The sequence below is a fragment of the Lontra canadensis genome, unplaced genomic scaffold (assembly GCF_010015895.1).
Source record: "Lontra canadensis isolate GAN:19392208 unplaced genomic scaffold, GSC_riverotter_1.0 scaffold56, whole genome shotgun sequence".
Taxonomy (NCBI): Eukaryota; Metazoa; Chordata; class Mammalia; order Carnivora; family Mustelidae; genus Lontra; species Lontra canadensis.
In genome coordinates this window covers 10,387,224-10,403,912 of record NW_022631050.1, presented here as the reverse complement: position 1 = coordinate 10,403,912, position 16,689 = coordinate 10,387,224, and the positions used below count along the sequence as shown (strand labels likewise).

The 16,689-nt window shown below is 41.3% G+C and overlaps 1 protein-coding gene and 1 pseudogene across 1 annotated transcript in view; both read right to left on the bottom strand.

The window, feature by feature from the left end:
• The window catches only part of TPRG1 (tumor protein p63 regulated 1), a 194,699-nt gene extending 180,844 nt beyond the window's left edge, over positions 1-13,855 (bottom strand). Inside the window, exon 1 of the mRNA XM_032875627.1 lies at positions 13,824-13,855. The gene's annotated coding sequence lies outside the window, so the exon portion shown is untranslated. The remainder of the gene's footprint in view (positions 1-13,823) is intronic.
• LOC116878162 lies at positions 9,832-10,847 on the bottom strand (annotated as a pseudogene).
• Positions 13,856-16,689: the final 2,834 nt, after the last annotated feature.

The window sequence follows — 16,689 nt, the reverse complement described above, 5'->3', positions numbered from 1 at the left end:
TATCCACAGATAGCTGACAATACAGGTCTAGGTTCCAGAAGTAATGTAGAAGTTCAAGAAGATGCTGGACAACCAATAGAACCATTATAGAAAATATCTAGCTCTGGACAGGGTATTGGATTGGATGAACTCCAAAGTCCATTTGGCCCAGAGCTAGCATGATTTTATGGCCAGAGGGACACACGCTGAGGAGTGTAGATGGTCCAGCCTCTGCCTGCTGACCACATCCAAGTGGGTAACTTCCTACAGCTGCCCATGGAAGTAAAGACAGCAAAAGAAGCTTGACATCTGCACAGATCCCAGCAAAAGGAAGGATTTTATTCTGTTTTGTTTGAGATTTTATACCTAAGTAATCTCTATACCCAACATGAGGCTGGAACTCACAACACCAAGGTCAAGAGTTGCATGCTAGAAGTGGTTTTAAAGAAATATCTTTCACAATGATGCCTGCGTGGCTCAGTCAATTGGGCGGCTGTCTTCAGTACAGGTCATGATCCCAGGGTCTTGGGATTGAGTCCCACATTGGGCTCCTTGCTCAGCGGGTAGTCTGCTTCTCCCTCTACTTAGTTTTCTCTCTCTCTCTCTCTTTCTCTGACAGGTGAATACATAAAATCTTTTTTTTTTTTTTAAGTGTCTTTCATAAGTAATATTTTGCAGTGACCCTGGTAAAATGGCTCCCTTTCTTTTGGCCTGGTATCACTGAGAAGAAACACTGGAAATACAAGATATTCAAGAACAAACATGGACTCTGGGTGTGTTCCTGGAAATGTACTCCACTGACCTTTCCTAGGAACCAGTACAGCCCGAGAGAGCTGAGAGAGCATGGGCTGGGAGTCAGGTGGCCAAGGTTCTAGTGCTGACCACCTCATTAAAACACTGTATGTCCTTGTAAAAATTACCTACCTTCTACGTATCTCTATACCTTTATCTACACCTCTATGAAATATGCTTAAATAATAATACCTGCACAGCATATCCCAAGTTATCAGGAGGGTTCAATGATACGGGATTGTTTTGTGAAAGATAACCTTAGTAATGAAGACTACTTCATTACTAAATATTCATCCTAAACTCTTAGAGCTGCAAGGGGTCCCAGGTACTGATTAATTCAATACATGATGCCTATTTTGCAGATGGAAAACCAAGGCCCAAAGGGATCAGAGTATTTACCCAAGGTCAGACAGAGGCAAAGCTGAGCTAGCAGTAACATGAGCTCTCTTTCTTCCAAGCCACTGCCTTCTAAAGACCAAGAGCTGGTACCAAGGCAGGAAAGAAATCATAAGCTGGAAAGAAAATGTGGTTGAATATATAGTATTCAGAATTCAGAGCAGTAAATAAAGTCTACAGTGTGAGTAGGCCAGCTAAATCTATTTGCCCTATATTCCTATAAAGTGGGTAGTCTCCTTTGTGTCAAACTGAGCTGACTCCAGCTGTCTCCCTGATCCCTTGATGATTTCACACACATTATGATGGTGAACATTTTTATAGTGATATCCTCCCTAACCAGATTAAAAATTCAAACATATTTATTCTACTCTTTTCTATAGATGCTCTCCTTTCTAATCTAAGGGAATGTTCTAGGTGGGGAGCAATGAGCTGGTTTTACTCACGACACTCCTGACATCAAATGTGTGTAGGAGGGTTTCCCACACCAACTGATTCCCCAGCTCTCTAGTACTAACATAGAGTTAGAGCAGGTCCTACAGGCTAAGAACTCTTTCCCACAAGTCTGCCCCCACTTCAGAGGCCCGTCTTACCACCTGTACTTCTGACCAACTGGCTATAAATTCAGCAGGTTCCCACAATCCTCTCCTCAGATTTACTACTTTGCTGGAACATCTCACGGGACTCAGGGGAATATTTTACTATCACAGACTTATTACAAAGGATATAAATCAGGAACAGACAAATGGAAGAGATGCATAGAGCAGTGTATGGGAGAAGGAGCATGCTATCTTCCTACCTTCCTAGTACCTCTGAGTGTTCATCATCTCAGAAGCTCACTGAACCCCATGTTTTGGGACTTATATCGTGGGTTTATGATATCACCATGCTTGATTAACTCATTGGCCGTTGGTGGTTGACTCAAGTTCCAGCCACTCCACCTCTGCCCTTCTCCAGGAATTGGGAGATGGGACTGAAAGTTCCACCCCTGTAATCATACCTTGATTTTTCTGGTGATAAGCCCCATACTGAAATTATCTAGGGACCCCCAGCAGCCAGTTGTCTCATTAGGGAAAAAAGATAGCCTATCACTCGGGAAATTCCAAGGGATTTATAGGAGCTCTGTGTTTAAAAATTTTTGTTAAAAAAATGCTCTTATCACTGCTATCACTCAAGAAATTATGAGTTTTAAGGACTCTTTGCCAAGAACCAGGGACAAAGACCAAATATATATTTCTTATTATGCGAACAGGAGCCATAGTTTATTTCTTTCCTGAACTGTGATGAGAGTCCCTAACCAATCTTCCTTGATCTTGCTTCTCCATCTTTTCCTCCCTACAGCTGGCATTGTTACTTTCCCACAGTGTCTCTGCTTCTTCCCCTCCCCATCTTCACAGCATAGAGGACAAGGCCCAAAACTGCATCTTGGCATTCAAGCTCCTTCCGGATTTGGACTCAATCTGTCCTTCAAGCCTTATTTCTTCTCCTCCCTCACCGTGCACGACGCATCAAGCTCAACCTAGACTCACTGCTAAATCCTGAACACACGTAGGCCTTCTTCGCACCAGTCTCTCAATCTAGTGTACCATTTATCAGGGCCCACTACTGGTTCCCTCACACCCTTGTGGTCTTGGGCTTTTCCTGTTTCAGCACATATCTCCTTTTATAATATCATGATAGGTATGCCTGTCCACTTCCTCATTAGATGGTCCTCATGTCAGCTCATCTCTCCTTTCCTCACAGCGCTCAGCTCAGTGCCCAGAAACCAAGTCTCAGAAAAATAACTTCTATTACTTGAAGGAAAACAAATATGTACACCACACCAGAAGTGAAGACTATCATATAAAAACAAAACAAAACAAAAACCAGTGTTGGTTGAAGAGGAAATTTTCTACACGTCTTCAGATCAGAGTTGGTAGCTGGTTCTCCAGAGAAGCACTTGGAAAAATCATTTTACCTGTTCCCCTTCTTGTATGTTCAGTTGCCTAAACCGCTCTGAAGTCTGTAAAATGGCCAATATCTCCAATCAGAGCAGTGTTTCCTTTCCAGACAGGAAGACTGCTGCGAAAGAGAGAAGCCACGCTTGTTTTTGCGGTCTGGGCTGCGACGATGACTCATCCCCTAAAGCCAGAGGCTGTCTATTTTGATCTCTCTATGTTCAGAGTCTATTTACGGTGGCAATTTTCTTTCTTTCTCTTTCTCCTTTCCCACCCCTGGTGACTTATCGGAATGGTCACACGCATTTGACAAACGGAACCCGTATAAGGAGGGAGAGTGCATGATTGAACATGCTTTCAGCTAAAGCCCACGAATGAATGCTTGTGTTTACAGCTCTGATGATAGGGTTCCGGTAATGACTTGGCCTTTTTCTCCTTGATTGAATATTCCCCTGGGCCTGCCAGTCTGGGTTCCTGTTATTTAATGAGGACATTGGAGCGCAACCTCAAGATGTCTGCAAAAATGACCTTTTCTTTGGGCTGATTCCAAATGCAAAGAAAAGTAGAGCCCAAGTTAGACAGGGTGCTTCTGGAATACAGCTTTGGAATTCACTTTTTCCCTCTGAAGCTCAGAAGCCTGGAATCACATACTATCAAAGCCAGAGGGAACCATAGAGGTGATCTGGTTACAAGTTTTCATTCTGCAGATGGAGAAATCCAGGACCAGAGGGAAAAAGCAAGCCACCGTAAATCATACGGCAGACACAGTCACAACAAATTCAGGCTTGGAACCTGTCTTAGAGTTGTAGTCAGTGTTCTTTTGAATGGCTGGGGATTGAAATTAATGGCTGGCTAAATGGTTGCTTAAATAAAGGAAAAGCTTCTCTTTATTTCCCGTGTTACACCATGACGGCAATATGCCCTGTTCTCTCTACAGTCCACACAAGAGACGGGCAGCATGAGCAAACAAACTCACTTCTACCTGTTAGCTCAGGATCTCACTGTTGACATTAAACACCAATGTAGGAAAAGCATAAGAGCCAGTGGTGGAACGTCTTACCTGGGACAACCTTAGAGCTCCCACATATGCCTTAATAACTGTCTTCTCTGCATTTTTGGCTTCCCTTGTGAAATGGGACATAAGCTTACTGACTATAGCCTTCTTTGGAAGTTTAAGCAAGAAAATATGATCAGAAAATTCTTGGGATATAAAGCTCTGTTCTACTTGTGAGAAGGATTATTACTATACTACTAGACTCCTATCTATGCGGTCTTACTTTCTCCAAGGTGACAACTTTATATTCTCCTGTCAAAAGAAATCCCTTCATTCTAAAGGAGAGATTTTAAAGATAATTTTTAGATGTAAAATTTTTATATACTCATTCTAGGCTATTTGGAAATCCAGAAACATATTTTTTAAAAAGGAAAATCATTTATAATCTTGTTACCTAGGTATAACCACATACACATACAATTTGAATCAAGTTATTATAATCTTGTCTTTTTTGAGCTTTTTTCCAGATCATTAAATATTGGGTATATGTGTGTGTGTTATATGTGCATACTATTCCAACAACAGAATGCATCATGATATATTTAAATGGCATAATTTCACTTTTTTAAATGTTTTATTTCAGTAAGCTCTATACCCAATATGGGGCTTGAACTCACAACCCTGGGACCAAGAGTTGCATGCCCTTCTGACTAAGCCAGCCAGGTGCCCCTGGCATAATTAGTTTTTAACACTTAAGGAGTATTAGGATTTTCTTAACATATGTTTAAAGATTGCATGAATTCAGCTAGAATTTCTCTGAGCCTTACTATGGATAGGGCGATACATTGCTCTCTTGTCTAAAACAGGACATTTTATTTTTTTTAGAGTAGAAAGTCATACTATCAATAATTATGCCATGGCAGAAAATATAAATCTGAACCACTCCGAGAAAAGTGGGTCATATGATCATACTACTTATAGTTATAAGGAATTTTAAGAATATCACTAACTGGAGGCAATATGGCGTAAGGCTAAAAACACATTTTCTAGAATCAGAACATTTGGGTCCGAGATCTAGATCCACCATTGTAGGCAAAAATGACATAAAGGCACTGAATCTCAGTTTCCTCATCTCTAAAACAAAAGCTATTACCTGAATCAACTGCAGAAAATTTGAAGAATAATATAAAGGGAAGTCTGTTGTAGCTAGAATAAGGTCTCCTGTTGGACAGATTTTTTTTTTTTAATGACATTAGTGTAATGGAGCTAGATTCTCTTCACATCACCATTCTTCACAAGGGTGTCCTAAACAATTCACATCCTGCCTGAATATGCAAACTCTGATAGGAGACAGGAGAATAAACCACTGACCCACACAAGGAGAATCTATATTTGCCCCTTGCTGGATCTCATTACACTCCACACAAAAGGATAATTAGTGTTCTCTGTAAAGCTGCCCTTTAGCTTTATTGACTACTGGTTAACATAATATGCTCTAGTTTGGGAAATCTTTTGGCCATGACAGTCCTTTATCATCTGATGATATTTGGGGCACTGGGATTATGCCCATATGGTCAGTTCTAGTCACCAAAAATAGAAGTTTAACTCTTCCAGGTACCATACATAAACTAATTCCCAATTTCCTAATGAGGAGCATGCTTGAATTCTCTGAAGCCTTGTGTTGCCTTCCAGGCAGGAGAGGAATCATGGGCCCAAAGGCAGTCAAATGGTTCTTTTCTAGTTGTGTTCTTCTCTATGAATTAGGAGAAAAAGTCTAAAATGCTCATAACACTGCAGACTAAGGCACCAAGATCTTCCCAACATGATCATCTTGTTGGAGATGTCCTATACCACACAGAGATGACCGTGCAGTGAGGGCTTGATAACTGACTGCCTTATGAGACACTTGCCCTTGTCATAATCATAGATGTGACTATTTTTCAGTTCAATATTTGGTTGAGAAGTTTCATTATCCCTTTTATAAAAAGTACCTTAAGTATGAATCTTTGACTTATCAGCCTTCTTTGGATTTTTTTGTACACTTCTCTTTCCTTCACTGACCTCATACAATGCCTTGTATAGAAGTGTTTGATCAATACTTGTGAAATGAACAAAATTATCCCTACCTCCTTCCCACTGCACATCTGAAACAATCATACCTTTACAGTAACCCAAATTCTTTCCCTTTTTCCTTCACCTGTGCTTATAGGGAAAAGAACAATAAACTTGGAATTACAATAACTGAATTTAAACAAGGTAACTGGATAAACCTACAAGTCTTTCCTATGGAGGAATGCTAATTAATTAATGTAGAAGGGATAAGGACCACACTAGGCACGGCAGCAAGCAAGATCTACCAATAGATGCTAAAATTGGTGGATGAAAGTTTAAGTGGACACAGGATTTCAGTATGGTCTCAAAGTAACTCCTCTAAAAATATTTAGTAATCACAAAGGGGAAAACAGTAAGTGTACAGTGGAGAAACCCAGCAGATGTCATCTTTAGCAAGTGGTCAAGATTAATATCACCGATACAACATGTCAACATAATAAACATGGTATGGATTGAAAAGGACTATCTCCTCTGTGGATTCCTTCCCAGTGCCTTCCATAGAATCCTAAGAAAACATCAGACAAACCAAAACCGCAGGACATCCTACAAAATAACTCATCAGTACTTGACAAAAGCACTAAGATCACGAAAGACAGGAAAAACCGAGGAACCTTCCAGATGGTAGGGGACTAAGGAAACATGACAACAGACAGTGATGTGGGAAGCAGAAATGGATTCTGGGAAAGAAAAGGGTCACTAGTGGAAAAATTCGTGAAATCTGAATAAAGTCGGTACTTCAGTGGAGAGTAGTAATATACCAAGGTGAATTCCTTTGATTTGATTATTGTTCTATGGCTATTTAAGGTGTTCATGTAAAAAGGAGTTGCCTAAAGGGGATACAAGAGCACCCTACTAATTTTGCAACTTTTTTGTAAGTCTAAAATTATCTCAAAATAAGAAGCTTAAAAAGTACCTGAGCTTGAAGGCTGGCACTGTCACCGTCTGTGGCATGTCCTTAGGTAAGTCACTGAACGTCTCTGAACCTTATCCTGCATCACATACAAAACTAGAGGAACACCTACCTTTTGTTAATGCGAGGACAAAGTTAAAAAAAAAAAAAAAAACCTGAGCTCTTCCTCCCCTTTCTAAGACTTATTTATTTATTTGAGAGAGAAAGAAAGAGTGTGCACGAGCAGGAGGGGCCAAGGGAGAGGGACCGAGAATCTCAGGAGACTCCAAGCTGAGCATGGAGCCCTATGCTGGGCTCTATCTCAAGACCCTGAGAGCACAACCTGAGTCAAAATCAAAAGTCGGACGCTTAACTGACTGTGCCACTTAGATGCCCTCTAAGGGTGTTTTTAAAACTATAAATTCTGGGGTGCCTGGGTGGCTCAGTAGGTTAAGTATCTGCCTTCAGCCCAGGTCACTATGCCAGGGTCCTGGGATCAAGTCCCACATCAGGCTCCCTGCTCAGTGGGGAGCTTGCTTCTCCCTCTGCCCTTTCCCTTTCCCTCCTCATGCTCTCTTCAATCTCTCTCAAATAAATAAATAAAATCTTTAAAAAAAACAACTATAAACCTTTCTTTAAAAATACATTATTTTTATTATTATTTAGCTCCATTACTATTTCCTGCCCCAAACATGTAGAGTTACCAGATAAAATACAGGATGCCCCACTAAATTTGGATCTAAGATAAATAATCATTCTAGTCTAAATATATCCCATGTAATAGGTGAAACATATTCACCTTAAAAAATCATATTTTGACTATCAACATTGAAACCAACGGGTATCCTATATTTTTATTTACTAAATCTGGCAATCCTACTTCTACCCAACTTCTAATTGTCAGTTCCTTTCTTTAACACACTTCTTCCTTCCTCAAGCCTCTTTTTACACAGTGCTGATGCTCTCTGCTCTGAAGACCCTCTGGCATAAAGATCTCACCCCAGTGCTACAGCCTCAGCTGGTGCTCCAGGAGGGGACACAAAGGTTGGTCACTAATAGGAGTTTGACTCTGGCAAAGCAAGGTAACAGGGAATGTGCGACTCAGAGGAATTTTCTCTCTGAGTTGTAACTGTGCAAAATTTGTTTTTAAATTTTTAGGGTATTTTTACTACCCACCCCTTAGAGCCGCCCAGTGATCGGAGTGTTATGTAAATTGGTAAGCCAAAGGAAAAATATCAGAGCTACCGAGAGCACAGATGATGGACCAGCTCTTGAGATCTGTGGGGAGGGAATGAGAGAAAACGAGGGAGCATTTGGGCATAATGCTTTCCCGTACGTTAGCGGACCACATAGGAGAAGTATGCCTGTGCCTATTTCCTGATGAGAAACTGAGGCTGAGGGAAGAAAAATAACTTAGACTCTCTTTAGCTCACCCAGAAATGATCACCTTTTTGCATTAGGGCCAATCATTGTACCCACATCTTTCTTTGGCATAGCAGCTGGTCATCGAGGTTCTGCTTGAAGACCATCTCTTCTGGGAGTTTGTACCCCTGATTCTCCAAACCAGGCATAAGGTTTGTTTTTCTTACCCTCCACATTACTTTGAGAAAAGCCTAAGACCTTCACCTGGGGTCACAGCCACGTGTGTCTGCATTTTATTTCCTTTTTGGCTTTGAGGGTAAGGATTGTGTCATGTTCATGTCAAGATTTCCTCCAGTGCCTCCAAAGCAAAGGTGACACTTTCTAAATCAGGCGGGAAGAGGCCCAAGTCCTAGACCAGATTCCCCACTCACTTGGCGTACAGGAAACAGCACATACTATCACAGCTACAATTTTATCATTGGCAAATAGCTTCTGCTTATTCCCATACATAATCACCCAAATGACTTTGGAGATCCTTCCGGTTCCCGCATTCTGCCCTCTGGGACTCTGGTTTCTGATGGAGCAGCCATCCGAGTCATGGTCTCCTGTTGCCAGTGCCTTCCTGGCTTCGGAGGAGGACTTCCCATGGGTATCCTCATTTTCCCTTTCAGTTGAGACTCCTATGTTCCCTTCTCCCTACCTCAGAGGTAGATCAGAAATATTAAAAGAAAAGATCTTCTGTAGGACATGCCCCGGGCTCTAGGGACACCTGAATGAGAATAATCGGGTTTCCATGAATCAAAAGCATGAACTCTTAGGGCGTCTCCCTCTTCCTTCAGGAAGGATGCTTGCTGCTTCAAAGGGTAGAAGCGATTGCATTCTAACTAACAGTAGTCACAATCTCCAAGTGTATGCTTTGCTTTAGAAGATATTCCTGCTGGATTTAAATAGAGTATCACAATTCATCTTTCTGGGCCAGTGGTTACCAACCATTTCACAATGGAAAGCACGTGAATAAAAGCTGTTCTCTCTTCTCAGTGTTTGGTAGAAAGCAAGAAAGATAAAACCAGCAACCACGCAGACAGCGCATACCACACGCCACGTACCCAGCCAAGCAACTCACATTCATCATTTACTCCTTCCTGATGTCCCTACAACTTTGGTATTGTCATTCCCATTTTTTTTTAAGAAAATAAAAGCTTGCTTTTATTGATGTACCCACAGACGGACCCATGATTTGGAAAGGAAGGTGACCCTAACAAGACACTCGTGGTTAATGCAAATGAAACACAAAGCAACAGGAGATGGCTTTACAGTCTCCTGTAAAAGTGTCTCCATAAGTTAGGGAAACAGACCACTGGCTGGCTGCTCTCTCATTTCATCTTCTTCACGAACTCCTCTCAGTTCTTGATGGAGGCCTTCAGCTCAGGGATGGCTTCTGCTATCATCTTCTCTTTGAAAGGGGAGATCTTATTGATGCCTGGATTCTTCTGGATGCCCTTTGCCCCCAGGAATAATGGTGTAGAGAAATAGGCCCCGTCTGTTTCTTGGGACTTAATGAAGAAACACTGAACAACTCCTTTCTTCCTGTTCATTGCCTCCAGAAGGGAGAAGACAAACCCAGCTCCCACATAGCCACGGACAGGGTGGCAGAGCCTGCTCTGGCTTAGACCTTCACCTCTTCCATGTGGGCTTCTTGAATATTCCCAGTAACAGTTGTCAACTGGTCCTGGAGGAGCGTCCACCTTGAGAGTGCTCGGGGAGATCGGAGGATGATGGTCTTCCCAGCATGGCCACCAGTGACAGGAACATTGAGGCAAGCAGGAGCCAAACCCCTCAGTACTATAATAAAAGTCTTGGCTCTGGCGATGTCCAAGGTTGTCACTCCAAAGATTTTATTGGGGTGTGTGCTCCGTGTTTCTTGAAAGCTTCTGTCGTCATTGGGATGATGGGGTTAACCAGATGTGAAAGGATGCCACTCATGCCTCAGGGCAATGCCAGGCGCAGAAGGCAGCCAGGGTGGCCACAATTGGGGCACTAGTGTTGGACAGGTCACCCCTGTCATGCCTGGTTTCCTCGGGACTCCTGCTGGAATAACCACCCCATGGCAACCTTTCGAGCAGTCTGGCAGCTGCTCTGGTGCGAGGCAGCCCTTCCCGGTTGCTCCAGTATCCCCATGCAGCTCAGACCTGCAGCCACTCAGGGTGTATGATTGGCTGAAGCTGCAGAGCAGACTGGCACCAGCAGGGCAGGTGAGGGAGGAGAGCTGGGCTGGAGTAGGCAGGGCACGCACCGCAGGTGGAGAAGCTGGCTGGAGGCAGCTGATGCCGAGGACCTCCACACTGCACAGAAACCCCTGCCCGCTCTGCCCGGTGTCTGGTATGGTCATCCCATCTGAAAGCCGAGGAGACCTATGCTCAGTAAGTTTAAGTGAACTGTCCAAGGTCACAGAGCTAGCAAATAATTGGAGTGTGATTCAGACACAGACCAAAGCCCCCAAAACATGTGTTTTTTTTAAGTGATCTACTGGCCACTCATTTGAAAATGTTTAAAAATCAGAAAGCATCACACACAGGCATTGTCACTTAACCCACAGAACATACCAGGGAGCGAGGAGGCAGGTATTTATAAATCAATGCAAACTTGTCCCATTATCATACAGCTGGTAAGTGGTGAAGCTGGAAATCCAGCCATTGCCTGCTTCCATGACCAGCGTCCCTCACTGAAAGAATCATAACCTTCAAGTTCTTTCTGAAAGCAGAATGGTGTATTATATACAAACATATATATATATATATATGTATATATATATATATATATATACACACATATATATGTATATATATATAAAATACTAGAAGAAGGTCATGCCATCTTACAAGAGGACAGCTCGACCCCCTTCCTGTGTCTTCTGAGTCAAATTGACGTATTTTATCTGGAACAAGGAGTTTTCCTGGTGTCAGCACCTCATAACCCGAAATGGACTTTTCTCCTTCTCACGCATCATCCCCAAACCAAAACTGCTAGCGAAGTCCTGCTTCCAGAATTTTTATTATCTGTAAGGATGCTGCAAACTCAGGGAAGGAGCCAAGCTCTGTTCCAGGCACAGCAGCACCTGCAGTGCTGACGGGGAGAAATCCACCTTGCACTTGGTCATGGTCAAGGAAGTGAATTTGATCGGAGATAAGAAAGATGGACTGCCATCAGAGTAGTGCCCTTGCAGAAGCACTTTGCTGATTGTTAAAGACTTTTTTTTATATCAAACAAAATCTAACAGAATGAACTAAAAAGCCAGAAGCTCCATTTTCTGAGCAGGCAATGAAATCTCTAACTAGGGGGAGAAAGGAAAAAAGGAGTCTGACATAAGGAATTTGGCAAAGGGGGTGAGGGGGAGTTTGGATGGTCTTCCCTGAAATGTGAGGCCCTCAAGCCCCCAGAATCCTCAAGTAGGACTGGAAGGTACTGCCTCATTTGAGCCTTGTGATTAAGAAGACACATGAATAGGGAATCCAAAGAAGGATTAAGTGGGAGAGAAACTTTACATGAAAGCTGTAGCTTTTTATTTCTTTGCCAATCCCCCCTCTGCGGACTTTAAAAAGCAGGCAGGTTGCAGGGGGTGTTAATCGACTGTAAACAAACAACTCTGGAAAAAGATCATATGCTCTGAGAGGCCCAGGGCTCAATGAATAATAAGCACCTTCACTCATACAGCACTTTATAGTTCAGAGTACACTTTTAATTAGATCATTACTTTTGATCCTCAACAATGAGGGAAGGTCACCTGGGATTAGTAGCCCATTTCATACCTGAGAAAGCTGAAACCAGGAGAGGAAAGAAATGTGCCCACAGTTACACAGCTGGCTTATAGCAGAACAAAAACTTGAACCTCCGTCTCTGACTCAGGAATACAGGTTTTCCCCCTTTTATGTCACATTATCATAATGCAAATGTTGAAAAAAAATAACGCCTCTGGTTGAGTATAAGCAAGCTTCCTGACATCATACCAAAATTAATTAAATGAATAAAATCTACTTTTACCATCCAAGATTGGAAAACAAAAAGTGTAAGTAAAATTAAGCATGGGCAAGTACCTAAAAGATTACCACCTACTAACCTGAATTAAAGTGAATCACTTAGAATCTTATTCAGAGATCTATTATTGCTTTGGTGGAAAGTGTATTTCACTTTCAGGCTAACAAACAAAATGTTACAATTTCTTTAAAACGGGTATTTTATACAAAGATAGGTCTAATCTCTGTCATCATTCAGCCAGTCCACAAATATTTGTCTTGCTACCTGCCAATGACTGACCTTCCCAAACGGAATGTGAAAACACTTCAGTAGATTGGTTTCATAGAGGAAGACATAAGGACCATTATTTTTGGCACTGACCGTGAAACAACAAATGTTTATTTAAGATAAATATTTTCCTCCTATGTAAAATGGGGAGGACATTGTCTCCTGCTACCAGGATTATTTAAAGGAGCATTAAGTGAATTAACAGAGACCATTCAGATGGATCATCTGTATTTTTTAAATAAAACACTTTGTTCTAAAAACCTCTTCTAAGAAACATGTACATATGAAACAAGTAAGAGAGAAAGTCTCCACTTGAGGGGAGCAGGTGGCAGGGTTTGCACAAAAGAAAATCCAAGTCCTCCCGGCCATCGACGTCTCCAGCCCAGTCCAGAGTCCGCACTGCGCAGAGAGAGCTCCCACCACCCCTTCATAATCCCAGCATGCCTTGCACCTGCTCCTTCCACTAAGCCACCATGTTTCACTGTCATATGGAATCTCTGCCTGCCTTCCACATGAAACTGAGCATTCCTTGAGGATGGGCACTATGTCTTAATCTGTGCCCCTACTCCAGAACATTCCCTACTGTCTCAGTTACACAGACCTCATTAATTAATGTGTTCTGAATAAATGCATGAGTTAGTGAGTGAGCAAATGAAGTCTTTAAGAAGGTAGTGTTCTTGAAAAAGCTGTGAAGTCTTTAAGAAGGTAGTGTTCTTGAAAAAGCTGACTCACGAGAACAAATGCAATTAAGATAATACGCGTTGCATTACTCTCCTGCATTTCAGAACCTAACAATCATAAGGTACCATCTCTATTTTGTAAATGGAGGGGATGCCAGCCTTGATGGACCTGCAAAAGCCAGCAAGTCAGGGTCTGAGAAAGACGAATCCAGGAATATGGTTCTCAGACACATACCTAGTCCCAAGGAGAATCACTGCTGTCAAGTTAATCAGCCAAACCCTTCTGATTACCAGAGGTCAAGAGCACAAGCAGCAAACCACTTCTCTACTGGCTTAAGTGAAGGAGAGGCTTGATAGAGTGCCAGGAAGTACAATGAATGTTTTACCTTACAAATGCTGAGGAGACAACATGTTCCTTTTAGCATTAATTGCTTCATTCAAAAGAAGCCGTTTAGAATCAGTCTGCTCTTTTTCCTTGATGAGCAATTTCAGGCTGCCTACCAAAGCTTTTGTTTGTTGGGAGGAGAGAGGAAGAGAAAGCATTTTGTTAAGGCATTTTAATTTTCATATTTAATGAAACAGATTGGGTAGCAGGTTCCTTTGATTTTATTTCCCTGTTCCCTGAATACCTTCTTGTGTATTACATATTCTGCGGCAGCTTCCTGCAAGAACTTTGCTACATTTCACAAGTTAAGGCTGTCAACTGTTACCCACTGAATCAAATATATTTCTTGTGCCAATATTCAGTTATTATTATTGTAACAGACCAATCATAAATCTCAAAACTGGAGAGAATGAGAACATGGACTGTGATTTCCCCATATTCTCTTGAGCACATAAAATTATGTAACTCTCTGAAGCCCTCCTATTATTGCTGCACCTAAAATGCTTTGCATTCTTCGCAGGAGAAATCCTTTAACGGGGTTACTTTTCCTTAGTGTGAGAGAATCAATCAATCAATCAGAAATTTCATTGGTTTTAATTCATTAACAAGGATGGAGAGAAAAATCACTACGGGATCGGAGTCGGGAGGCCAGGTCGCTTGTTCCAGCTATTCTTTATTATGGGGTTTTCTTCTTTTTTTCTCCCTGATAAAAAGAGGGCAAAAACTCTGTTTTGTTCATATTTAGAACAAAGCCGGAGCAGAGCCGGGCCCATAACAGGGCCTCAATCAAAATTTGTGGAATAAATGAATAAGATCGTTCAACTATTTGACGCGGTTTTCCTGAGCCTCAATTTCCTTCTTTGTTAAAAACCAAAAGTGTTGATTATGCCTGTGTTTCCTACCTCACAGATGAGATAAATGATGGCTTTGTGAAAACTGTTGAGTTATGCACATAATTAAAGGAGTAGCATCATTAGTAATAGCAGCAGGTCTGTACTTGATCAGCTGTGTGACCTTGGCCAAAACATTTCAGTTCTCCAGGCTTTCAATTTCTCACCTGTAAAGGGACAGGATTGGACTAGATGATCCCTACATTTCCTTCCAGCTCAAACCAGTATCTTTAAACCATCAACAAATACTTAGGTAGTACCTACTCTATGCAAAACAGTCTTCTAGGAAAAAACACAAAGGCATAATCTAAGAGAGTTCAAAGAAAAATAAAAACAATAACATTTCTAAAATACTTCCTCTTGGTTATTTTTCTAATATAAAAGCAGGCCATTAGGGAAAAGCATGGGAAGATGTGAAAACCAGATTTCACAAGAAAAGTCATTTGGGGAAATCAAAAATTGAGTTAGCTGCTGGTATGCATCTTGTGGAGATCATTCTGACCTTCCAAATCGCTTGGGCAACAAACTTGGATTTGACATTTGGTGTTGGCTTTTACAATCTACCTAATGAGAAATATCTTTACAAAGAGTGACAGCATGCTGCTTAAAACTGTTCAAGAAAATGGAGATTTGGGGAGAAGGGGAAGCCAAGAAGTAAAGCAGCATAAATATGTTATTGTGATTTAAACACGTGACTTCCTTGAGTGTGTAGACAATTCCAGTCACAAAAAGAATACAAAAATGCACAGCTCTCAGAGGAATTCATTGATTCAAGGAGTCGGAAAATCTCCTCCAGAATTCAGCTGATCCAGGGAACCCATCAACAAATATAAATGGTATATAGATACTAGATACTACAGGGAATTAAACATGTAAGACCAGAATACCTGCCCTCAAGATTTATGAGATCATCCATGATATAAAGTAAAAAATCCTTCTAATCTAACACCCCCAAAATTAATTTCATACTTTTATCCTCAAATCTACTCTTTTTAATTTGGCCTATCTTAAAAAATTCCATCTCAGTTCACAACTTTCCCTACACAAACCAAAAAAACAACAGTTTCCTTGATTCCTGCTTTCTTAATTTCCTATGCCAAACGAGTTACCAAACCTTAGTGTCATAAATGACCCCCATGAAATAGAAAGGCAGGCATGGGAAGACCTCTACGAGGAGGAGTACATTCATCAGAATAGGCAAGGCCCTGCTTCAATAAAAAAATTATCGACGTATCAATGGTTTAACACAACAAACATTCACTTCTTGCTCATGTTGTAGCTTGATGGAGGTTGGCTGTACTTGGTAGTTCTTCTAAGCCCTCATTCAATGATTCAAGTTGCTTCTACCTTTTAGCTACAGTAAGAATACTGTCTTCCAGATTCAACATAAGAAGAGAAAGGGAAATAGAATATAGGAGCTACTTTTAAAGGTCAAACTTAGAGGTGGTTTATATCTCTTTTGCTCACATTCTGCTGGCCAAGACTCAGTCCAATAAAACTCAGTCCTAATCTAACATCAAAGAGGCTAAGAAGTGTAGTCTCAGCAAATCCAGGAAGAGAAAATTGTGTGGTAAACTCAGAGTGTTATCTTTGCCATGAGGGCTGACACCTAAATTAGATTATCTCTCCTGTTTAAAGAGATTTTTCAGGCACTAAGATCCACACATTCTCAGGGTTCTCCACCTAACTGACAGAATCGACTCATAATTAAAATCTTCCTACAATTCTGTGACTTCATCCTCTAGGACAATAAAAATTTATAGATCTGTGTCTTTACTGTCACCTACCTCACTCTGGGATAAAATACTTTTGCTCATACTGTACTGTACGGTCTAATAATTTACCATTAGCATTTCTACAGGTGTCTTCATTTTCTATTATAGAATAAATATGTCACTATTCACAGGTTTTCCTATTCTTGCCACAATCATTTGAAACTGCAAAGATTCCAATAAGACCTGGGCTCTGATGGGGATA